Genomic DNA, 25554 nt, shown 5'->3' with positions numbered 1-25554 from the left:
CCCTTGCTGCAGGCCTTCACCACTTTCTCTTTTGTTCCACAACACATCTTTTGTCCCCACTAATCCCTTTTTACCCAAAAGTCCATTACAAACGATCCGTGTGCTATCCCAGAAATCACTTTACAGTCTCTCACATTTTTTAGATCTCTTCTTCTTGTCAGGAGTTAGTCAATCAAGGCATTGCTGGCATGGCTCTTGTATGTAATTAAGTGCTCCTCCCTCTTTACAAAGCATGTAAAGGTAACAATCAGCCCATGGGCTCTAGCTAATTGTAAGTTATCCTTACCAGCTTTATTTCTGATTCCAAAGCCTTCTCCTCCCTGGCAGTTGTCCATGTGTCCATTGAGATCTGCTCAAATAACCCACTTCGCATATCACTTGGTCCAGCGCTATCGGGAACTCTTCCTCCTCCTCTGTTGTTTAGCCAACCTGCAGTGTGTATCTCTGCTTAATGTTATTTTGGCTCTCATCAGCCGATCACTCTTCTTTCCTTCCTTTATTATACAGCAATACAAATAAAAAAATAATAAAAATACTACTACTAATAAATATATTATCCTATCATGTTAACCCCAAGCATTCGAAAATCACACGAGGCCCCAAAATATCATGAGGTGGTTTTAAAACCCTGAGATTTAAATATATATATATATGTTGGGTTCTTTTTATTTGCCTTCTGGTTTTGAAGCTTTAGATAAGACTCGAGTCACATTTTCAAGCTTTTCTCAACAACCACGAAAGCTAGACACTTTTTTTTTTTTAAATGACAGCTGAGATTCTCATGAAATAACACGATTCTAGGAGCTAGGGCTTTTGAGAAAAAACACCAAATATTGCAAGACAGGCAGTAAAATCATGAGTGTTGGCAACACTGACAACCTGATAATTACTGTTCTTTCTGTACAGACTCTTTCCTTGGCAAAGTCTCCCATTTGTACTAGTGGTTTTATGGCTAGGATCCGGTTTTAACCATCTGATCCATCTGCATTGTGCTACATCTTATAGCCAATAAAGCAAAAAAGCAGTTTCCCTGACAAAATTTTCTGTTCACATAGACCACTAGTTCAGAAAAGCGCTTAAGTACCTGGGTAATCCCATTGACTTCAATGGGATTATTCACAGGCTTGAAGTTATGTATGTACTCAAGAGCTGGACTTTCTGCCTCTTCTCCCCTTCAAGAAAATGGACAAGTGTAATAATAGGTATTATGAGAACCTCTTCTTTTTCTCAATTTCTGCAAAAGTTGTGCACATTTTCAGTACAGCTTGTCAATCAGTGTGTATGTGGAGCAAGGGGTAAGAACATTTATGTTAAAATATGCAGCATGAAGTCACAGCCAGAGCGTTCTGTGTTCAAGGAGTCAGAAGTATCTAAGGGCTGTATTTTCACGATATTTAGGTGCCTAAAGATGTAGATAGGCACCAAGGGGGATTTTTAAAAGCACGCAAGCACGCTAGGTGCCCAGTTCCCACTGACTTCAAAGAGAGTAAGGTGCCAGGCACTTTTGAAAACCCCACTTGATGCCTACCTACATCTTTAGGCACCGAATACCTAAAAACTCTGACTCTCAGGCACTGTTGCCAATGTCCCCTCAGAGCTTGGCTGTTGTTAGTCTGTGTCTATATACATTGAAGTAGACGTTATAGAGGAACAGTGTTCAATACTAGTTTACTTTAAAATTTAACAAAAAGGAATAGAAAAACCAGGCTAGGTTGTACCATTTGCAGGGGCAGAAGTACAGGTTGCGTTTTAAGTGCTTATCATGAAGGCTGAAAGTTCCTCATTTGCTGTATGAATTGAAACATTCCATCCCCAGGGTAGTCAGCAGTGCTGGTTTCCCAGTTCCCATAATCACTTGATGTTGAAAGAACAAGATAAGTGAGTAAAACTGCACATGCTGAATAGGAATGATTGCGCTCCCTGCAGAATGCAACGGTAGCGCAGAAAAGAAGAAGTAGGAAGGAGTTGGACATTAACTTTTTGTGAACAGAAGACTCAGGAGCCTTTTGTTACACACATCTGGGCCCATGTAATGGCTTTTGATTTTAGGGTATGTCCAGACTTCAAAATGGAAGTGCGATTCCCAGCTCGAGGAGACATACCCGCGCTTGCTCTAATCAAGCAAGCCCATTAAATAGAGGCTTGGTCTACATTGTCAACCAATGTTGGGATAACTACTGTATCCACACCCCTGAGTGTGATAGTTATACTGACCCAAGTCCTCATGGAGACATTGCGATGTTGGTAGGAGGGCTTCACTTGTCAATACAGCTACTCCCTCTTCGGCAGTGGTGGATTAACCAGCCAATTCGGGGGCCCCCATAGGAGTGCCAGAAGTGTGATCCTGCCCCCTGCTCCTCCTCTCTTCCACTGGGGCCCCTGTGCCCTGCTCCTCTTCCCTCTGAGGCCCTGCCCCATGGCCAGGCCAGAAGCCGGAACCTGGCTGTGGTAGGGTGACCATATTCCTCCCTTCCCCGCTCCCTCCACACAGAGCTGGCCTGAGGATCACCCTCCATGCACACACGTGGAGCTGGCCAGAGCCTCTCTTTCCCCCCACCTCCAACTCCCCATGCAGAGCTGGCCTGAGACCCACCACCCCCCAATCCTTTTTTGGCAAAATGGGACAAATGCATAGTTTCACCAAAAAGGTCAGGATGTCCAGAGCAAGGCTTATAAAGGGGACTGTCCCGGCCAAAATGGATCGTGTGGTCACACTAGGTTGTGCTAAGAACCACTCAGGAAGCCCGGGTCACTGTGGGGAGCCCCGGATCCACCTCCTGCTCTGCGTGGGCGAATGGGGGGCACAAGACCAGCCTCTGACCCATTCCCTGCCCCCCAGGGCATGCCACCCAGGGCAAGTGGAGGGTCCATGACTCCCACAATGACCCAGGCTCCCTGGGTAGTTCTTATCATGGCCCAGAATGTTCTTTGTGCCCAGGGCCACAATAAATCTTAACCTGCCCCTGTGCTTGGGGAGGTGAAGCTTTCCCCTCAGCATAGGTAGCATCTTCACTAAGCACTACAGCAGTACAGCAGCACCAGTGCAGCACTATCAGTGTAGACAAGCCCATGGAGTGTAACCATGGCTACAAGAGCAACAACGGGAATTTGCTACCCTGAGTCTTGGCATTTGTCTCCTCAAGCTGGAAATTACACCTTCCAGCGAGAAGTGTAGACACACCCTTAATGAAGCCTGCAGATTACTCTGTGTACCAAGTAGTCAGCCAGTCACACAATTTGCAACATATAGTTGGGTTAACCCTCCGTTGGGGCTTTGGCAGCAAACACATTGATCTACCCTGAATTTAGGCATGTATTTAACTATTAAAAGCTCATCTTCCTGTCAATGGAAACTGGGGACGATTTCAAAGTGGGTGGCAAAGCTGATAGTAAACAAACATCAGTCACTTTCCAACAGTTGGAAATATGCTTTGCGTCTTGAGCAAAATGGGGAAATCTAACATGTAAACCAAACCCACAAAATATTGAGAAGTGCGTGATTCTTTCAATAGGTAACATGTAAGGATGGGCAAAGTGATTTGGCTAAAATACAGACTGATCTGAATCTTCCCCTACACTTGAAATCAAATCTCATTTTGAGAACTATAAAAATACTCATTGTTTTATTATGTATTTGTTACAGTAGTTCCTAGAAGCCCCGTTCATGAACTAGGACCCCACTTACAATCTTCTCATTTAATTATTTTTCATTCTACTTTCATATGCTTCTCCACTTCCTGGATTCTTCAAGGACCACATCTGTAAATACCGGTATCAATATAAGGAAAGAAAAGCTTGTGTCACAGTATTTCCAATCAAGCCAGAACCGGGGGGGAAAATCTAACAGATAATTGTGAGATTTGCAGTCCTATTTCAGTGCCACTTAGATAAGCACCTAAACTTTTGGATGATGCTTCTCTGAACTGAAACATCCCTTTGTGGTCCTCCCACCCTCCCAATCCTGTTTGCAAGGAGCTACACTTATATGTCTGTTTTTAAAAGGAATAAGGATCTGTTGGAAAGGATGCAAGGAGTTAACTGAGTTAAGGATGCAAGGATTGCTGCAGTGGCATTGTTCTAAAGGTTGAAGGTCCTTGCAGCAAAATGAGAATTTCTATGTTTAATATGGAGCTTTGGAATTAAAAAAAAATACAGGCCAAACCCAGAAATCCTTTCTCTGTCGTTACTTAAGTAAAATTCCCATTACAGCCGTGAGAGTTTCCCCTTCAGAATTTGGCCTTGTGTAATTACTGTGAGAACTAATGTTTGCATCTGTCTTCAGAGGTTTCTGGAGGCCTGGGCAAAATCTGATATTGAGCCCCCCACCCCCTTCCAAAAATTATCACTTAGGGGAGGCACAAGGGAGAAGATGAGGATGGAGCCAGCTCCCTACTCCGAGTGTTTCTGGGCTTAAGCCAATCTCTAACTATTAGAGACCAGGATGAGAGCTGCTATTATGGAGTTCTTACACCTTCCTCTAGTGCACATGGTCCTGGCAACTGTCAGACAGAATACTAGACCAGATGGACCTCAGTTCTGATCCAGTATGGCAATTCCTACCTGAAACGCTAACCCTTCCCTTAGCCTCGGGAGCCTCACAAGCCCACCTGCCCCGCTGAGGAGTTCTTGCGCTGCAGGGAGAATGCCACTGATGGACATAGAGTTCCTATTTAAAAAGAGACATTCTCTTCCTACAGCAGAAGTGGAGAGTGCATCTAAAAGCAGAGCAAATACAAGCACCCTGGGCTGGCACATGACTCCATTGCCCTGCACCTTGTTTTGTCTGTTCCACCAGTGCAACATGCACGTAAAATGCTACTATCCTGACTCAGTGGCGTTCGACACGCTCATCACACTCACTTTGCCCAGCTGTAAGTGACCACGCAATGGGCAAAGCGGTGGAGAACCAGGCCCAAAGTCGTTTTCAATAGGAAAATGTAGGAAGGATTGTTATGCGATTAGACCACAGGTCTGGGAGACACCAGAACTAGGTTCTATTTCCTTCTCTGCTACTCAGAGATTGTGTGACCTCAGGGAAGTCATTTGACCTCTCTCTGCCTCCATTTCCCTATCTGTACATTGAGGAGGATGCTACCTGCCTCCTGGATGTGTTGGAAGGGCTAGTGAATGAGCTACCAATTGCTGTGAGAGCCATGGATGAAAGGATTCTATGGAAGTACAAAATAAAGCATGAGTGCTATGTGCTTTCTGGGACCGGCAGTGTACAAATCATTTACTGGAAAGAATCTGAATGGAGTGGGCAGGATTAAAGGAGAGAGAGAGAATGGTGAATTGGATTCTGCCGCTCCATTAATTGGGGTTATGTTTACCAGACTCTGTTATGTTTGTATTAAAATACTGCGTTTGTCAAGTATTTGTGCACATGCAGAATAAAAAGAAAGGACAGGAAGAATGACAAGACACAAGGCATATGATTTAACTATGCTGCAACTTTATTAAGTAACACTACTGGGAACTATGCAGCAATCACTTGTCCAGCACAGATCATCCTTCCTTTGTAATCCATACTACTTGGCAGAGGGCTGTCATCAGCCCCACCTCTCTGCTGCACCTTCAGGAGGGCTTGTCCCAGTAGGAGTTGAAATACAGTAGCAAAACCTGTCACCTTGTTCTCTATTTCCACTCCATCAGGGAACCTTGGTTGGATGGTCTTTTGACAAGGCTAATTAATGATCTGGAGGATGGAGTGGATTGCACCCTCAACAAGTTTGCAGATGACACTAAAGTGGGAGGAGTGGTAGATACACTGGAAGGTAGGGATAGGATACAGAGGGACCTACACAAATTAGAGGATTGGGCCAAAAGAAGTCTGATGAAGTTCAACAAGGACAAGTACAGAGTCCTGCACTTAGGATGGAAGAATCTCATGCACTGCTACAGACTAGGGACTACTAGGCAGTAGTTCTGCAGAAAGGGACCTAGGGGTTACAGTGGACTAGAAGCTGGATATGAGCCAACAGTGTGCCCTTGTTGCCAAGAAGGCTAACGGCATTTTGGACTGTATAAGTAGAAGCACTGCCAACAAATTGAGGAACATGATCATTCCACTCTATTCAGCATTGGTGAGGCCTCATCTACAGTACTGTGTCCAGTTTTGGGCCCCACACTACAAGAAGGATGTGGAAAAATTGGAAAGAGTCCAGCAGATGGCAACAAAAATGATTAGGGGGCTGGAGCACATGACTTATGAGAAGAGGCTGAGGGAACTGGAATATTTAGTCTGCAGAAGAGAAGAATGAGGTGGGATTTGATAGCTGCTTTCAACTACCTGAAAGGGGGTTCCAAAGAGGATGGATCTAGACTGTTCTCAGTGATACCAGATGACAGAACAAGGAGTAATGGTCTCAAGTTGCAGTGGGGGAGGTCTAGGTTGAATATTAGGAAAAACTGTTGCACTAGGAGGGTGGTGAAGCACTGGAATGGGTTACTAGGGAGGTGGTGGAATCTTCTTCCTTAGAGGTTTTTAAGGTCAGGCTTGACAAAGCCCTGTCTGGGATGATTTAGTTGGGGATTGGTCCTCCCTGAGGTCCCTTCCAACCCTGATATTCTATGATTTCTGGAATGCCAGGATTTATTAGCAAGCCAGATGACTGCAATTAGAAAAAAAATCTGCTTAAAAAAACCCAGGCATTTCACTGAACTCTTTTCTGTGCCTTGTCAAGACTAAACATCTATTCAGGAAGGGAAAATAAATTGAGTGCCTGATTCTCAATTACACTAAGACCTCTTTATGCTGCTCTGGCATTGTAAAGGAGCACTGGAAGGGGAGCTGTCAATGTACCCCTTGAACAGCAAGCCTCTGCAGTGGGCGTGGAACTGGTGTAAGGGCCCTATGATGGCCCTGCACCCACTCCTGTCCTAAGAGGTGGATTTGATGTGTCAGGGGCATGACCGAACTGCGCTCAGTATCATCCAACTCCAAGCCTTCACAGATCAGGAGTCAGGCCTCTCAAAATCATGATACTGGCTTACAGTTCATGAGATTCTGAAAATATTTTGAGTTTTTTTCTTTGCATTCTGGTTCCTGGGCCTTAGGGTGCCCTCTCGTCATGTTTTTTGCTTCTCATTACGGCCATGTGGGCTAGTAAGTGACTTTTCTAAAATGAACACTGAGATTCGATGTTATCACATGATTCTAGGAGTTGCGGCTTTAAGAAGAACACCAACTATCATGAGAGTCATGCTAAAATCATGAGAGCTGGCAGTGCTGGCACTGCACTATAGCTAGTATCCACTTCCCATAGGAGGCCCTGGGAAGCTGAGTGCAAGTCAGAGAAGCATTGAGGCTGCTCTAAATTACACCTGAGCCAGGAAGGCTGCTGCATGGCCCCAGATCATAGAGAGCATAAGGATGGCTTAAAGGCGCTAGCGCCGCTTACTTTCCCTCCATCCCTGCCCCAAATACAGGAACAGAGCTACTGAGGCTACGTCTACACTACAGCATAAAATCGAAAAAACTAAAACCGGTTTTATAAAACCGATATTATAAAATCGATTTTATGCGTCCACACTAGGGCACATTAATTCGGTGGTGCGTCCATGGTCCGAGGCTAGCGTCGATTTCTGGAGCGGTGCACTGTGGGTAGCTACTGTAAAATGATGAGGCCAATAACTTCGATTTCCATCCACACTAACCCTAAATCGATATAGTAATATCGATTTTAGCGTTACTCCTCTCGTTGGGGAGGAGTACAGAAATCGATTTTAAGAGCCCTTAAAATCGATTTAAAGTGTGTTGTAGTGTGGACGGGTACAGCATTAAATCGATTTAACGCTGTTTAAATCGATTTAACTGCGTAGTGTGGACCAGGCCTGAGAAATAGTCCCTGAGGTTCACTTCTGCTGCAGGAAGCAAGAGCAGTGGTTGAAGCAGGAACATTAGGCAAAGCAGCTAAGGTCTACTCTGCACTGCAGTCCTCCCACAGAAAAGAGTGTGGTTAAAGTTAATATGACTCTTCCTTTTCCCACACCATTAAAAAAACCAACAGACCCTCAAATGCCAGGATCCAGCTACTTCCCCATCATATTATTATTATTTGTATTATAGTGTCTAGGAACCTCAGTCATGTACCAGGACCCCATTGTGCTAGGCGCTGTACAAACACTGACCCGTCAGCACTCACTGGAGCACATTCCAACCTGCTTAGGTGCTAGGGCCAGTGTAGAGATTGAGGAGCCTGCTCTTCCCCAGGACTTCAGGATTTGGTCTGGCCCTGGGAGCAGGCTGGCACAGCCTGGCCATGGTACCTCTGAAGACAGTGGCAGTGAGGAATTGGAGGCGGGGCGGAGGGGTCTGCCTGATGCTTAGAAAGCTGTGTGTGTTCAAATCCATCTGCACACTGTATCTGGCTGACTATCAGGGTTACACTGATGGCTGCTGAATCCTCACCACTCTGGTCTGTAAAGCACTGTTGAAATCAACATTTCAGTAACATTTCCCCCCCTGGACGAAACCAAACAATCTGTAAAGAGCTACATGCTATTCACTTTTGCTGGCTTGACTCCAATGGGGCCTCCTGTGGCAGACCTCGGCCCAGTGGTTTGTTGGCACATGCACATGGAAGCCAGTGTGAACTAAGGAATTAACTTTCTTTGAACTCTTCACCACTTTCTTCAGCATTTTCCTTTCCCTGTCACCTCCTTTCCCTCCATCACTCTTGGTACTTTTGCTCAACATTTAATGTTGTCATTAGGACTATCTCAGCATGGTACAACATACTCCCACTCCAGCACGCGTGTGGTTTCGAGAGCTATCACTACAAAACTGCTACTCCCAGACACTCACTCAGTATTTTCTGCAACAGTGCATGTTCAAAGACACGCATTCAATACAGACAGAAGACCTCAGAGCCTCCCCATGGAGCTGTTCTAATTTCATTCTATAGATATTTGTGTTTTTTATCATTTAAACAAGTGAGGAGGAATCGCAACATTTGGGCTCAGATACAGCAGAGCACTTAAGCATGTGCATCCCTTTAAGGATGAGCTTACATCCTATTGACTTCAAGCTAAGCTTTGCTGAAGAGGGATCTGGATGTATCCACAGTCTGAGATGGGGGAGAGTAAAGCTCATACAATTATTGTATAGACTAAGACCCAGATCCACAAAGATATTTAAGTTCCTAACTGTCACTGAAGTCAATAGAAGCTAGGAGCCAAAATACTTTTGTGGATCTGGGCTTAATGGCTTGCCTACACCTAAATTGCACTGGCTTAACTAAAGGGCTTTTAAAGACTCTGGGGACACATTTATTTTGATTCAGCTTAAGTCTGTTAGGAATTAGTTATACCTAGCTCTTTGATGGCACTTTTCAATGCTAGATCTCAAAGCACTTCACAATCTGTAATGTATTTATCCTCACCACACTCCAGTGAGATCGGAAAGCACTATTAGCCCTGTTTTTACAGATTGGGAACTGAGACACGAAGAGGCTAAGTGACTTGCTCAGGGTGACACAGGAAGTTGAGTCAAGTACCGAACAACAGAGAGGAGGCAAGAAGGGCATAGATTAAGAAACAGCGTTTGTGGTCAGTGGGAGTCAACCTCATGACTCAAAGGAAGGAGCAGGCTGACAGTTCATTGGACTGGTGTGTCCAATGTTTCAACATGAATCACAGAAATGTAGGATTGGAAGGGTCCTCGAGAAGCCATCTAGTCCAGCCCCTGCGCTGAGGCAGGGCCAAGTAAACCTATGCCACCCCGATAGGTGTTTATCTAACCTCTTCTTAAAAACTTCGAGTGACAGGGATTCCACAACCTCCCTTAGTACCCTATTCCAGAGCTTAACTATCTTTATAGTTGGAATATTTTTCCTAACATCTAACCAAAATCTCCCTTGCTGCTGATAAAGACCATTACTTCTTGTCCTACCATAAGCAGACATAGAGAACAATTAACATGTTCAAAGGCTGTTATCAAGTCCCCCTTCAGTCTTCTTTTCTCACTGTAAACATGTCCAGCTTTTTAAACCTTTCCTCAGAGGTCAGAGTTTCTAAATCTTTGATCATGTTTGTTGCTCTCCTCTGGACTCCTAAAGTTTGGCACTCAAAACAGGTCACAATACTCCAGCTGAGGGTTGGGACAATTACCTCCCATGTCTTACACATGACACTCCTATTAATACAACCCAGAAAGATATTGGCTTATTTTGCCACTGCATCACATTGTTAGCTCATATTCATTTTGTGATCCACTACAACCCCCAGATCCTTTTCTGCTGTACTGCTGCCTAGCCATTTAGTCCCCATTTTGTACTTGTGAGTTTGATTTTTCCCTCTTAAGTGTAGAACTTTGCACTTTTCTTTACTCAGTTTCATTTTGTTGCTGTCAGACCAATTCTCCAATGTATCATTTTGAATTCTAATCCTGTCCTCCAATGTGCTTGTAAATCCACTCCTCTCAGTGTGATCTGCAAATTGTATAAGCGAACTCTCCACTCCATTATCCAAGTAATTAAATGAAGCGGACAAGCAATGGAACATGAGCTCCCAGTGCAAAGCTCTGCAAGAGGGGCTAATGTGATCCCGGGATGTGTAAACAAGAGTAAGGTGTTAGAGCAGGAAGTGATTTTACCTCTGTTTACGGCATTGGTAAGACTGACACTGGAAAACTGCATCCAGTTGTAGCGTCCACATTTTTAAAAGGATGTTGAAAAACTGGAAAGGGCTCAGAAAACAGCCAGAACATTTTTTTTAAGGGCTGGAGAAAATGCCTTACAGTGAGAGAATTACAGAGCTCAATCGATTTAGCCTATCAAAAAGAAGATTGGTTTGTGGCTTGATTATGGTGTGTGTAAGTACTTTCATGTGGACACATTACTGGGTACTAAAGGGCAGAGAAAAGCAGACCAAGAAGCAAGGTTGGAAGCTGAAGTCAGACAAATTCAAATTAGACACAAATTTAACAGCGAGGGTGATGAGCCATTAGAACAAACTACAAAGGGAAATGTGGATTCTGCGTCTCTTGATGTCTTCAGATCAAGAGTGGATGCCATTCCAGAAGGTATATTTTAGTCAAAACACAAGTTGTACTGGACTCAATACAGGGGTAACTGGATGAAATTCTATGGTGATGTGCAGGAGATCAGCCTACATGACCTAATGGTCCCTTCTGGCCTGAAAAATCTCTGAATCTGTGAAACCCTTGTATAGGCCCTTCTACACACACACCTTCATCAAGTTCTTTCCCTCTAGGATGTTTGGTACAATAGTTGGTTGTGTCAAGATTACAGACAATAAAAACCTCCTTATGGAGAGGCAGTCACTCAACACCAAATTATGCAGAAATTCATGAGGAAACTGCCCTGCTGTGCAAAACAGAGTCTTACCATGCAAATCCTTAGGAATGCTTGATTATAGGTAGCAGTGATCAGCACTACCAGCAGCAACACTTGCTCAACTCATTAATTTAGGACATGGAGGTCAAGGGTGAGGAACCCCTCAAGTGTCCATTTTAGGACATCCTCAGAGGTCCTAAAATGGATGCAAGCCACGCACTGGAAGAAGCGATTTAGCCACAAATACTCTATGTCTTGATTAACATTTTTTTTTTTTTTTGGCCAGAGCTGACATGAAGAAGAAAGAGAATCAATAACAATCATCATTTAACAACTTAGAAAATGACAGCCAACTTGTTAATTCTTTAGCCTTTGCTGCATTTTATCTAAGCCAAAGAAAGCCAATGTCAAAAACTAATCTCTCTCTTTGGTGTCAGATATTCCCTACAATGCAATCTACTGATATTAAGTCCAGAGTGTGGTTCTCTTGAAATTAGAAAGATTCTCTCTGAGTGCATGTATGCTATGAAGTGAAGAGGGAGGGGGAAGGGCCCCACATTTGGGGAAAAGAAACAATAGCTACTGTAGCAAAGTAGCTTATTTCTATTATTTTGCCTTCAGACTGTATTGCATTTGAGAGGAAAGATGGCCCTGTAGTTGAGGCACAGAGTTATACGTCAGAAGATCTGGGTACTTTTCCTAGGTCTGCAACAGACTTTCTGAGGCACCTCAGGCAAACCACTATCACAATCTCTCTGTGTGTCTATATCCTGTTATGCAAAAGAGGGATAATTATAATTTACCTCCCTGATGAGGTCACTGTAAGGTTTGATAACTTAATGTCTATAAATTGCTTTGAGATTTTCTGCTTCACTTATCACTTCAAATTAACCCCCGAAAGACCAAATTTCCAAAGAAACCTCAAACTTGACCTCTACGAGCACATAGGCATCTGTACTAGCAAAAAGCCACTTCTGTGCACCTCAAACAGCAGGCAAAACTAATGGGCCAGCTCCTCATCAGGTGCAAAGCAGCGCAGATGTACAGACGTCACTAGAGTTATGCCAATGAACACTTCCAGAGATCTGAGCCTCTGGGTAATGTGAGAACCCTAATGAGTGTGTGCTCAGCTGCAAGGAAAGTCAAGAGACAGTTCTGGAAAGTTTGATGTAAAAAAGTTTCAAAAACAACCAAAACACAGTCAGCCATGTGAGAGCACAGCTGGTGCCAACCTGACACTTCCAAATACAGGACGGTCTCATAAAGAAAGTGACAATGCTAGTTATGCTAACTTTAGCAGCCCAGTGGAATGAAAGGAAACAGTTCTTTGAACATGGCTGTATAGCACATCCAGTTTTATTAAATACTACACTTGTTCTCTGGACATTGTCTAGATATGTTATCAAGAACCAAACGACAGGCAGGCATTTTGTAGTCATTTATTTCATCTGAAAAACCTCATCTATACACCTTCCACGCTACAGTGTCTCTTTTGCCTTGTTTAGGTTTGAGATCAACTAACACACATTTTCCTCTCCTTATTACTATTTATTGTTTGTATTGCGGTAGTGCCTATAAGCCCTTGTCATGGCCCAGACCCCGTTGTGCTAAACCAAGGAGCAGTCCCTGCCCCAAGGGGCTTATACTCTAAATTGAAATAAAGCCTAAACTAACAAAATGAATGAAAATCATTTTACTATGAGCTGCTGGAACTGTGGAGGCACTTCCCTTTGTCTGACTCCTGAATAGCACCTTCCATCTGAGGATCTCAGCAGACTCTTCAAACTTGAGTGAACCATAGCCAAGCTCCCATATAGCAATCCAAGCTCAGAACCCAAGGCAGCAGGGGGAACACTGGCTTTTTTGTTTTAACCAAACTCACTTTGTTTTACAAAAGTTTAAGGCTGAAAAGCCCCTGCCAGTGAAGGGTAGCTGCCAATACAAAATACTCCTTAGTGTTTTGCAGAATCCTGTTTTGAATTATTCCAGCAATGAGAATTATTCCATCACTTCCCTTTGGTGACTACCCCCCATTCTACCAGGCCTCCTTATCAGGAACTGTTTCCCAGCAGTCACCCTAAATTTCCTTTGCTTGTTTCATCTAGTTACACTTTCTGGGACCACGTGAATATTTCCATTCCCTTCCTGATCCTGCAGCCCTTACGCTGTCAAAATTCCCACTGATATCAGAGTGATTTTAGCTCATGCTGGAACTGCAAGGGGCCTTGGGCCTCAGGAAACAAATGTTTAAAGTTAGGCTCCCTTGGAGCTTTTGAAGATCAGGCTTGTTATTTTAGCATCTAAGTAAAGATTTAGGACCCTAAACTAACTTAAGGCCCCTATTTTTTGAAATGTTGACCTTCTTGAAGACCATTAGCATGTCCTCTCCCCCTGCATGGTATAACTTGGCTAAATACCCACTTATCAGCTCAATCTTTCCTGTTTCTCTGGATCTCATTCCTCTGTTCAGAATCAGGTTTTTGATTGGTTTATAAAACATTCAGGGGTTGCAGGGACGTAATGTAGCTGCAGAATTTGTTCACAGGAAAACATGCTAACAGTTACAGTGTTAAAAATGTGATCCTGTCTGATTCCTTGAGAACATAGGAGTGCACATTTTGCTTGTTCTTTTGTTTCCAACATTGTTTCTTACTTCACTAGTGATTTAAAGCCCCTTCCTCTTGTGAAGGGGAACTAGCCAAACTGATGCGTAGGTGGAGATGCAAGGTGCTGGTTTTACCCAGCAGAACTTCTCATCTGATTTATTTTCTGTTCGATATCTTCCTGTTCTCTTAGTTAAGCACGACATTCTTTACCCTGGCTATTTCTGTTCCTTAATGCTGTTCCCCTCTCACAAACTAAAGTGGAAGAGAAACATAAGGGAAAAGTCCAGAAAAAAATCATTTCGGATTGTTTTAAAATGTAGACTCCTATATGGGATTGTACAGCACATAACACAATGGGGTCCCTATCCTGGCTGCAGCCTCTAGATTCTACTGTTGTACAGATAATAAACCATGCTTTCAATTGATTCTATTTTGGAAACCAGCTTTCATACAGACTGCAATTATCTTGTATATATGCATCCAGTCTGCTTCTGCTGCCATTAACATCAATAGCAAAACTCTCCTTGACTTCAGTGGAGAAGGATCGGTCCTGTTCAGTTTAGTGGAGCAAACAGTACTCTTGGGCCAACCCAGTGGCTCTGCGGCAGTGCTCTGCACAGCCATACTGAAGATGAGTGTACTGTTACTGTTTTGATTTTCAGGTTTGGCCTCGTATTGCCTGGGTCAGCAGGTCTTGGGGCTGTGAAAGAGAGAAGCTTTGCACCACGGAACAGCAACTCCTTTGGTAGAACAGTGCCAGTGGACTCATGAAGGAAGGTCTGTTCAGATCTCAGCAAAAAGACAGTGGCTGTGATGTGAGGATGGGTGTGTAAGCAGGAAAAGCAAAGGAGTCTTGGAGAGAAAAATGCTCTTCTTCCCATGTTTCAGATGTCAGTGTCTATGAGAGCTGGCAGTGAGAGCCAAACATGGGAGAACACAGGGTATTTGAATCCAAACCCTTTCAAATTGTTTTTTTTCTTCCCACCAGCACCAACTTTGTAGCCTAGGTCAGCTGCAGTAAAAATATCAAGTCCTGCCTATAGCTTGATGCCTGCGAAGGTTCCAATCCCCTCACTTAACAACACTTCTTGCTATTAAATTCCTGCCTGCTAAATTTCACTGTGTAGGTGCTTCCAAAATTTTCACCCACATTAAGGCTCCTTTACATTGCCAGAGTAGTTTAAATGGCCCTACTGTACATGAGACTCAGGCCCAGCACCGTTTAAGGATGGATTCAGTGTTACTTTTCCCCCTACTTTCACTGAAACAATGTGCATGCATCATTGCATTAGTTTTAAGGGGGTTTTATATAACTGCTCTCTCTAAAAAATCCCAAACACCCTAATTTACAGTGTGAAAGATGCAATGGAAAGTTGCTTGCTTTCTTGCCAGACAATACTGTATGTGTAAAAATACACAGGAGAATATCAAAGGCTTGCTCCTTATCCAAGCAGATACCAATGTATCGTCCTTATGATGCCAATTACAATTTTAATAGAATGCCACCAAAATGTCAGTCTCTCTCATTTGCAGCTCACCACCTACTCAGACCATAAGAACAATTCTAAAGGGGCCTATTTATTATATTAACCCTTAGAATTCGGATATCTTCCAGACTGCCAGACAGATGAATCCTTGATAGGATAAACATACAGTGTATACACATGGGGACTGAGGAAGGGAGAAGTGATGCTGGTCAGAAGAGGAGCTTCTAGAAGACAGCCAGGACACTGGCTTCACATTCACCTTCTGCTGAGGGTGTGACGTGCTGGCCAACTGTGTCTTTGTCCCCACTAGTGGCTGGACCACTTAAAGGGTTTATGGCTCTGTTGTTGCCTCCCAACAATTGTATCTGGCTCTTTAGCTCACACAGTAGACATTCATGCTTTTAGATCCAGAGGTCACAGAGTCTGTCCCTACAGATGACATGACCAGAGGCATAGCTACAAGGGCATTTGTCCTCTAAGGATCAGTCGCTATGCTTCGATGCTGCTTTTGTCCCGGGCTGCCTTATATTGGATTTCAAAGCCACTGCCTTTTCCCAGAATTCTTTGCCACTCAAGGTGATGCCCAGCTGGAGTTCGATAGGTGCTTTGATACCAGCTCCTAGACTAGAGTGTTCTCAATGATTGAGTTCAGCTGGGCCTGGATTTCCTATCTCTCTAAATGGTTACCAGCACCAGAATCACAGTTCAAGCCAACAGGCAACAAGCCTTATAAGAAGGCCTCCTGTGTGACACACTAATCAGGAATAGTCTAGATTGCTCTTGAAGAAGCTGATGGTGGCAAAATAACACAAGTGAGCTCCATGATGTGTGCAGAGCTATTGAGTCAAGCTCCTGGCAGACTTGTCCCCTCTGCAATAGAGTACAGAAAGCAGACAAGACACCTAAGCCCCAACAGGTACATCATGAAATGACTGTTTGCATCATTTTGAATATTTCACCAAAATATTCATTGTCAAAATCAGCCTCCTCGTAATTAAATCTGCAGCTCAGTTTTCATCCACAGTCTGCAGCAGTCTGATCCAGTAAAGGCACAATATGTCTCTGTCCCAGAAAGGGTGCACCATACAATAATTGGCAGTACCTTAAAGTATTTCTTCGGCCTTTATAAACAGAGGAAGCAAGTTTTGGTTTATTTTTTCCCTTAAAAGCTTTTGTGTTTGCGAAGAACAATGCTGACTCTCCTGTCCCAAGCTCTGGAGGACAGACTGGTACCAAGCACACAACGCAGCACTGAGAAATAATTTGTTCTTATCAGAAGAATTTAAGTGTTTCTGAAAGGCGCTCAACCGATAACCCTAGAGAATAAAGGCTTTTGTTCTCAAAGCAGGTACACCTCCTAGGCAGCAGCAGGGCAGCCTTTCTCACACTGATCTGCCACTATGCCTCATCCCTAACTGGAAAGGACCTTCTTTTGAAGGGGAGGGGCATTCAGCCCCAAGACCCATCCAGTCCTTGGCCTCTGTGAAGATGTCAAAAAGGGTATAAATCAGGGGTGTGCACAGAGGCTGAGCCTCAGGCAATATTTGCATTTCCTCCAATCCCTCAGACAGAGACAAACACCTACAACATCTGTATCATGCATTCTTAAAACTACAATACCCACCCGAGGAAGCGAAGAAACAGATTGACAGAGTGAGACAGGTACCCAGAAATCATAGACTATTAGGGTTGGAAGGGACCTCAGGAGGTCATCTAGTCCAACCCCCTGCTCCAAGCAGGACTAATCCCCAGATTTTTACCCCAGTTCCCTTAATGGCCCCCTCAGGGATTGAACTCACAACCCTGGGTTTAGTAGGCCAATGCTCAAACCCCTGAGCTATCCCTTCCCCCACCTACTAAAGGACAGGTCTCTGCCCTGAAGGGTTTTCAGTTCTGGTTAAGAGAAGAAAAACAGGAGGATGCACAAGGAGTAAGTGAGAGGGATAAGACTGTCCAGCCATGTGGTTGCATAGGAGAATGATCTGTGGCTGGAGTTTTGTGGAGGGATGGTGTTTGTTTTTAGCCCTTCTAGTTCGTTAATAGGGATGGCGTTTATAGGCCTCCTTGAGGAAGTGGGTTTTTCTGAGAAGGGCCTTGCTGAACAAAAGAGGAGCAGAATGGTAAATTGGGGGTCAGGAAGAGAGTTCCAGGCATGGAAGAAAATTTTAAAATGCAAGAATTAAAATGCAAGAATCCAAGGGTCATTGCTTCCCTTTAACACTGTTTTCCTCAGTAGTGTTTGTTCTACTGTAGTGTGATAGGAACTTTAATAGTACTAAATGAACACGAGCACCTTGGCCCATTCAAAATTCCTGCCAGTTCATTACCCTCCTACTGCCTGAGAATTACTCTCCTCTTTGGCAACTCCCCAAGCCAGTACAACAACTACAAACTGACCGAATGCTACTAAGCTAAAAAGTACAGGAGACTCCAGCCATGGAAGGGAAGTGGGCCCAGACAATGCCATATGTGCCACAAACACTTTCCTAGATGCCCCTCTCTCAGCTTTCTGGCAAGGATTATTGTAACATATAGGGCAAGATGCTAAATTAACATAAATTGGTGTAACTCTGTTTAAATGAGTGTGGCTTTGCCTATTCACACCAGCGGAGAATCTGGCCCCCATATATAATTAGAAGACAACAAGAAATAATGTGGACCACTTACAAATTCCTACAGAAATGTGCAGTGTGTGGGGGCGGTGGGATGAGGGAGCTGAACAGGGATTTTTCATGTTATATTTACACACACACCGGTCACTTCATGTTGCTTCCACCCCCACCCCCAGCTGCCACACTGTTGTGTAATGCTTCAACAGGAACCTAAGCACCACATGGTTTCATTCACTTCTGCAAGATCAACCAAGCACCCTCAAGAACTGCAGGCAAGATAGGGAGAGAGAGAATACCTGCACTGACTGGGAAATGCCCTTGGAAGACATCAGAATGTCACGGCAGAAACCTGACTCAGAACTACTAAACCTTTGCAATGATATGGTGCTTTTCATCCATAGCTCTCAAAGCACTTCACAGAGCATAGTACCCCCAATGTACAGAGGGGCTTCTGAAACACTGAGGGTCAAGCAACTTGCCCAAGGTCACCCAGTAAGCTAGTGGTGGATATTAGAATCAGAAAAGACAAGAGAAAGGAAAGGCTAAAATAAAGCACATTCTATACCATTAGCACCATCCCTGGCTCTTGGGCAAATAACAAAGATCATTAGCTAACATTACCAGTCCCTCTAATTGCATTAAACAAGCTACTCCCTCAAAGAGCATAAAGCGTCATTCTAGCAGTGTGGGCGCGAAGGAGTCACAGGCTTGTCATGAGAATCCAAAGGCTTCCTCAGACCTGTCATTGTCCTAACCTCTGTCGGGACTTCAGGACTATTTCCTGTGTGTTAACTCAAAACATTGTAAAAATAATCTTGCCGCTAAATTTAATTCACCCATATAGGGTGAAATCCTGGCCCTGCTGAAGTCAATGGATGCTTTGCCATTGACTTCCTTGAAGACAGGGTTTCACCCACAATATTTACTGCTTCAGTGATATTGTGATTTAGTAAACAAATGAGATCAGCCCTTCTGTGATTAACCTGTCACAGCAGTTTTATGTCAATCCCAAACCAGAGTCCCTCCATATAGCATTAAGGGTGTGGCAACCTAAACTCAGATAGAATAATAATCCAAGCTATCCACTTTCAGAGGGTTTGAATGATAGCTGGAAAGTTATGTGAAACTTGGGATACAGCATCCTGGATCAATCCATTGACCCATCTAGGCTGGTGCTCTGCTTCCAACAGGGACCAATACTAATGCTTACAGAGGAAGGCGAGGAAAGAGCCTGTAATACATTAGATTAGCAATGCAGTGCTGGACAATGGAGAGGGAAAGGTGGAGGGGAAGAGAGAAATTCTTTCTTGACCCCTGTGTGTAAAGCTTTCTCACTGCACATTCCCCTACACAGAGTATGGCCTGTTAGAGTGTAGCAAAGGTAAGATTAGGAATAGGGGAACCTGAACCTACCTATGAACATCTCCTGAACATTATGTAAGCGGGGGAATGGTCTTGCTATTGTGGGGAACTTTTCTGGGTTATACACTACCCCAGTGAAATGGGCTAGAGAAAGGATCTGAGTCCTCACTCTCCCTTCCTTTACACAGCGGCCTGCCTGATGTCAAGGGCTCCCCTTCCACTCCTCTGTGTGGCAGAGTCCTCGTAACCCCAACAAGGCGGGCCCAGGATTCCTGGGGGGCTCGATCCCCGACCTTGTCATGGCCACTTAGGGCAGGCACTAGGGCGTTCCCACTCTGGGGTGCTCTTTCTGCACTAGATGCTTCCCTGACCCACTGATCATTACATACAGTTCAAAGCAAATACAATTGATTAAACAGCAATCAATTAAAAAAAATAAGGAAAAAATGGGAAAAGTTAAAGGAAAACACATCAACATGCTCTGTGGCACAGGGACATCACAACCAGTATCTCTGGAATGTAAGGGCAGTTCACAGTATGTACCTCACAAGTTCCAGGCCTCCCTCTCAGGCCCTGGCTGTGCTGCAGGGATGCTGTGGGTTGGACACTTGCTCTGGCAGCAGCCACACACTCTCAAGCTCAAGGTGGCAGGACCCTTCTTCCCAGCATCGCCCCTGCCCCATCGGGGTTATGATCCCTGTCCAAGTCTGCCCTGCAAGGCCTCTTAGCTGGGGGCGTCTCCCTGCGTTGGGTCTGCTGCCCAGGGTCCCCCTCGCTCTCCCCAGCTGCTCACCGCACCCAGCTCCAGACCCAGCTCCAGCTCCACCACTCTGCCTCAGCATGGCTGCTGCTGCTACTCTGCCTCCAGCTCCCTGGGCTGCTTCTCTGGCCCCACTGGCTCTGGTTACTGCAGCTCTGCTCCTAGGACAGGTCTGCTCTGTGGGCTGCTTCTGTGGCTCTGCTCCCAGCTCTGACCTTCTCCCTGGGCTGCTTGTCTGGCCCCTCTGGCTCAGCTCTGCTCCCCAGCTCAGCCCCACTCTGTCTGGCCCAGGCAATTCCCACTCACAGCAGGAAGGGACCCCCCTCGGCCTCCTGATTCCCTGATTAGCCTGCCTGCCCTGTCAATTAGGATGACCTGGAGCACTGGCCTCTCCCCATTGTTCCTGGGGACTGTCAGTCTCAGGGTCCTGATTTCCCATTTACCGGTCCCCTTTCTTTTGGTACTGCGAGCTAGCCAACCAAGACACCCTCACTGAGTTTTAGGAAGGGGACAACAGCCCCCTTACATTTAGCAAAGTTCTGATCCTGATGCAAAGTTGGCAGGCCTATGGGTAGATAGTAACTTAGAATAGCTGCGGTCAGGACATGACTGCAGTAGATCAACACTGATCTTGGAATGTTTGGTTACAGAGCCCTGACTTCTAGGTATTAATCAAAGCAAGTACCTCCATCAGGGTGGTGCCTTATGGCAGGACTCTCAGGGGAGGACTGGATATGCCACTGCAAGTGGAAATCACTGTTCCCTGCTGGATGCACTGACAGTTCAGCCCCTAGGGCGTTACCTAATACTTTTTGTCACATACACTGCAAAAGCTGCATTGATCTTTGATTACAGACTCCAGGACAGGCTGCCAAGATTGTGTCATTTTGGAAGCAGTTCAGTGTGTGATCAGGCCCATGCAAACTAAAAGGAATTTACAAGCAGATGTTCCCAGATTGAGGCCCTGAGATCATGATTTTGCAGCTACAGTGTGTCTCCTTACTGGCTCAAGCACTGGGCAGACTGAAGGTTTTACTGATAGCTAAAGCTCTAATTTGGGGAAGGCGATCCCACAGAAGGTCAGGTTCTGTACTGACCTTACAAAGTCCAGCCATCTTGCAGGACCCAAGCCCAGTCTCCTTCTCCTTCCTGTGTTCCATGGAGGGGGTGCTGGATCATAGAATCCTTCTGGGCTGCAGGGTAAGTACATAGCCCTCTTCTCCTTCTCTGGGAAAGGGTTTTCAGACCACAGGTTTCTTCTGAGCCAGTTATTTCCCTCATTTCCTTGTAATTCTGCCAAATCCAGCTGCAACCTTCCCTACTGTCAGGCATGAGGTGCTGCTGATGCATGTAGCAGGAGCAGATAGAGTTCTCCTAAAATGGTTCTACTCATTCCTGTCTGAGCAATCTCCCAAGTTAGTAATGGGCAATTCCACTCTCAGCTGTGGAGTCCTTCAAGATTCAAACTCGTCACCTGTCTTTTTCAACTTGTGTAATCCCACCACTGGAATGCATGAGGCAGTACAAGCTCCAACATCATCAGCGGGGTAGTGGAAGTCCCCTCAACCGCTCCTTCTCATCTGACCTTAGAGAAGCAATTTCCTGGCTGTCCCACTGTGTGGCAGAAAGAGGAGCCTGGATAAAAGCCAGTTGGCTTAAAATCTGCTCAAACAAGTTGAAGGTGATACTGATTAGGAGGTGGAAGTACCCTGAAGAACTGGCAACACTACAGAGGTTACCTGTCCATCCATCATAAAAACTGTCTGCAAGCTCAGAGATTTACTAGATCTGTGCTCCCTGACTCCCAGATAACAGCAGTAGCCAGAAGTGCCTCTCTCTCCTTTGGGCTAGCCAAAAGACTGTTTCCTCCACCCTTTTTCTTTCTGTGAAAATCTCAGCTCCATCATCCATGCATTTGTGACATCAAAAATAGACTGTGGCAAAGTGTTTTACCAAGGAATAAGTGCAAGGGTCAGCTGGAAATTTCAGCTAGAGCAGAACATCATTTTCCACCTCTTGAATGGGGCTGGCTGACAAGAACATGTTACACCTGAACTCTGCACTACCTACCAGTAAACTATCTAAAGCCCACCTCAAGGATCACCTCTGTCTCTGATCACTTCACAATCTACACAGAACCATGTTCTCCTCCACGTTCCAGAGGGATGGAATTCTCAGTGACAGGTCCTAACTTTTGGAACTCAGTTCCACTAGCTATTTGCCTAAAGCCAAGCCTGCCCACATTCTGAAGGTGCTGCAAGACTAACCTGTTTAGCCAGGCTTTTCCATAGATGCTAACTCAGTTTCATAGAATGATAGCATCATAGAATATAAGGGCTGGTAGGGACCTCAGGAGGTCATCTAGTCCAGCCCCCTGCTCAAAGCAGGACCAATTCCCAACTAAATCATCCTAGACAGGGCTTTGTCAAGCCTGACCTTAAAAATCTCTAAGGAAGGAGATTCCACCACCTCCCTAGGTAACCCACTGCAGTGCTTCACCACTCTCTGAGTGAAAAAGTTTTTCCTAATATCCAACCTAAACCTCCCCCACTGCAACTTGAGACCATTACTTCTTGTTCTGTCATCGGGTACCACTGAGAACAGTCTAGATCAATCCTCTTTGGAACCCCCTTTTCAGGTAGTTGAAAGCAGCTATCAAATCCCCCATCATTCTTCTCTTCTGCAGACTAAACAATCCCAGTTCCCTCAGCCTCTCCTCATAAGTCATGTGCTCCAGCCCCCTAATCATTTTTGTTGCCCTCCGCTGGACTCTTTCCAATTTTTCCACATCCTTCTTGTAGTGTGGGGCCCAAAACTGGACACAGTACTCCAGATGAGGCCTCACCAATGTTGAATAGAGAGGAATGATCACATCCCTCGATCTGCTGGCAAAGCCCCTACTTATACAGCCCAAAATGCTATTAGCCTTCTTGGCAACAAGGGCACATTGTTGGCTCAGATCCAGCTTCTCGTCCACTGTAACCCCTAGGTCCTTTTCTGCAGAACTGCTTCCTAACCGTTCGGTCCCTAGCCTGTAACAGTGAATGGGATTCTTCCATCCTAAGTGCAGGACTCTGCACTTGTCCTTGTTGAACCTCATCAGGTTTCTTTTGGCCCAGTACTCTAATTCCTCTACCTTCTGCTGTCAATACCCTTCCCCTCTATTTCTTTAGCCCCCAGGTGATTGTAAAGTTCCATGAACACCTAGAGTGCTCTAGAGCAGTGCTTCTCAAGCTATCTGATGTGGGGGACCGGCAATTTTTTTCCCAGTGTGCCAGGGACCAGTGCCATATTATTATCCTATTCGATGCTCTTATGAGGAAACTCGCTGCGGATTGGCAGCCGATAGCTCACGGACCGGCACCAGTCTACGGACCACTATTTTGAGAAGCACTGCTCTACAGATCAATGGAATGCCGGCCTTGTTGTTTATTCATAAAAAGTCTATCAAATTCTACCATTAGATGAGCATCCATTCATTTCAGTGGGAATTGTATGAGCTGAATGCACATATCCAGGGACAAAACTTGGCCCAGCAACTTTATCCCTTAGCTTTACTTATGTTATTGGCTTTGTACAGTACATGGCCTGCAAATACCTTCTGATGCATTTAAAATCAACTCACAGTTCAAAATGTCACTCAAGCCTTTTTCATGGATTTGAGTGTTAAAACAACACTAGTTTGAGTCCACTGGGCAACTCCCAACTTAGTTACACCTCAATGGATGCACTACTCACAGTTCCCAGCTTGTCTGATATGTTGCATAGTAGTAGTGTGTGAGAACTAAGCTGAGAACTTGGTGCACTCTATGAACTGACAAGCTGACACCCATGGCAGGTGAGCAGAGATGAAGATGAATGCGCGGGTATGTTGTTCTGTTCTGTTTTCTATGCACTGCTTCTAAACTAAATACAATATTTAAATATATGTTTTAAATATTTCTCTTTGGGACAAATTGGCTTGTGCATTCTTTGTCTATGCAAAACAAGCACGTGGCATTCATGACATAGCTGAATGAATCTGTGCCCATGTGCGCACACAGAAATGTGGTTGCAATTGGGAAGGCTGTCCAAATATGACTCCATAGAGCCAAATGTGGGCCTTCCTTTTATGTGCCAGAGTGCTTGGTGAGAGAAAAGAGCTTCACATTAACAACAAGCAAAGAGTCTAATCTTTTTACTAGACTAGAATGATACATATGATATTTAAGTTTAATAGATTTGCTTAAGGTCACATTTACTGCCCTGGTCGTCAAAAAGAAATATTTAAGGTCCCCTCAAGAGGATTTTCTTTTGTTGTTCCATTGAAGCAGAGGTCCCCAACGCGGTGCCCATGAGCACCATGACACCCACCAGGGCATCCATTAGCGCCCACCTACTGGCCGCTAGACAAGCAGCCAATGAAATGCTGCTGAAAAATGGCAATGTCAAGAAGTGCTACCGCCGAAATGCTGCCGAACTTTGGTTGCATTTTGGTGGCGACGCCTCTTGACGTTGCCGCTTAATGGCGGTATTTCGGCGGCTGCTTGTCCGGCGGCCACAGACCTTGGCGGCTAGTTGTCTGGTGCCTGCCCCATGGAAAACGTTAGGGACCACTGCATTGAAGAGATTGATAATAAATCACAACCAACTGCTCATGAAAACACAAGCCAGATCATTGGATTCATAGCACGTGCTCAAGTACTGTGCTAGCTTCTCCATATAGTATTGTCAAGGTTCCTGAGCTGCAAAATGCCTGCTATTCCAGTCCTAGACCTCTCTTGAGAAGAGACTATTACTTGGGTCCAAATGTGCAGGGACTTTATATTGTACACAAATATCTATTGTGGATGAGAGATCACCAAAACTCCAATTAATTTATAAGCTCAGCTCAGTTTTGAACTCAGTTTTGAGAAGAAAAGCTTCCCCCCTGTCTGTTACTGATGGTTTCATTAATTCTCAGCTTTTAGTACCTCTCTGTATGTAGGCAAAGGAAGTAAATGAAGACGTTACATGTGAAACACCAAAGACACAGAAAGCAAACACTGCCATCAACAGGTAGCTTATCATTTCACTAGGAGTAAGTGAGTGTCAGTGACTACAGGAGTCCAACTTGGTGCAATTTACACATCAGCCCAAAAGGTGACTTGAATTAGCTAACCTCATCACACACACACACACACAACTGGTTTTCCTCTACTAGATTGCTCTCTTCTGGTCCTTTGGTATGTATGTAGCATCAACTTACAAATGAGTCCCTTCAACTCATTTACACTCCCTTAGTGATGTGTAACCTAATCACCTTATACATCTCCTCTGCATCTGGCTCCCCGTTTCAAAGTATCTGTACTTTGTTTAAACATGAACATTTCACATTTGCAGAACTAAACTTGAACTGTTTTGCTGTAGCCCTGCAGCCTGGGTAGATTCCTAGGAGAGAGCGTATCTCAG

Source organism: Gopherus flavomarginatus, chromosome 3, assembly GCF_025201925.1.
Source record: "Gopherus flavomarginatus isolate rGopFla2 chromosome 3, rGopFla2.mat.asm, whole genome shotgun sequence".
NCBI classification, from domain to species: Eukaryota; Metazoa; Chordata; order Testudines; family Testudinidae; genus Gopherus; species Gopherus flavomarginatus.
This window is presented reverse-complemented; position numbering follows the sequence as displayed.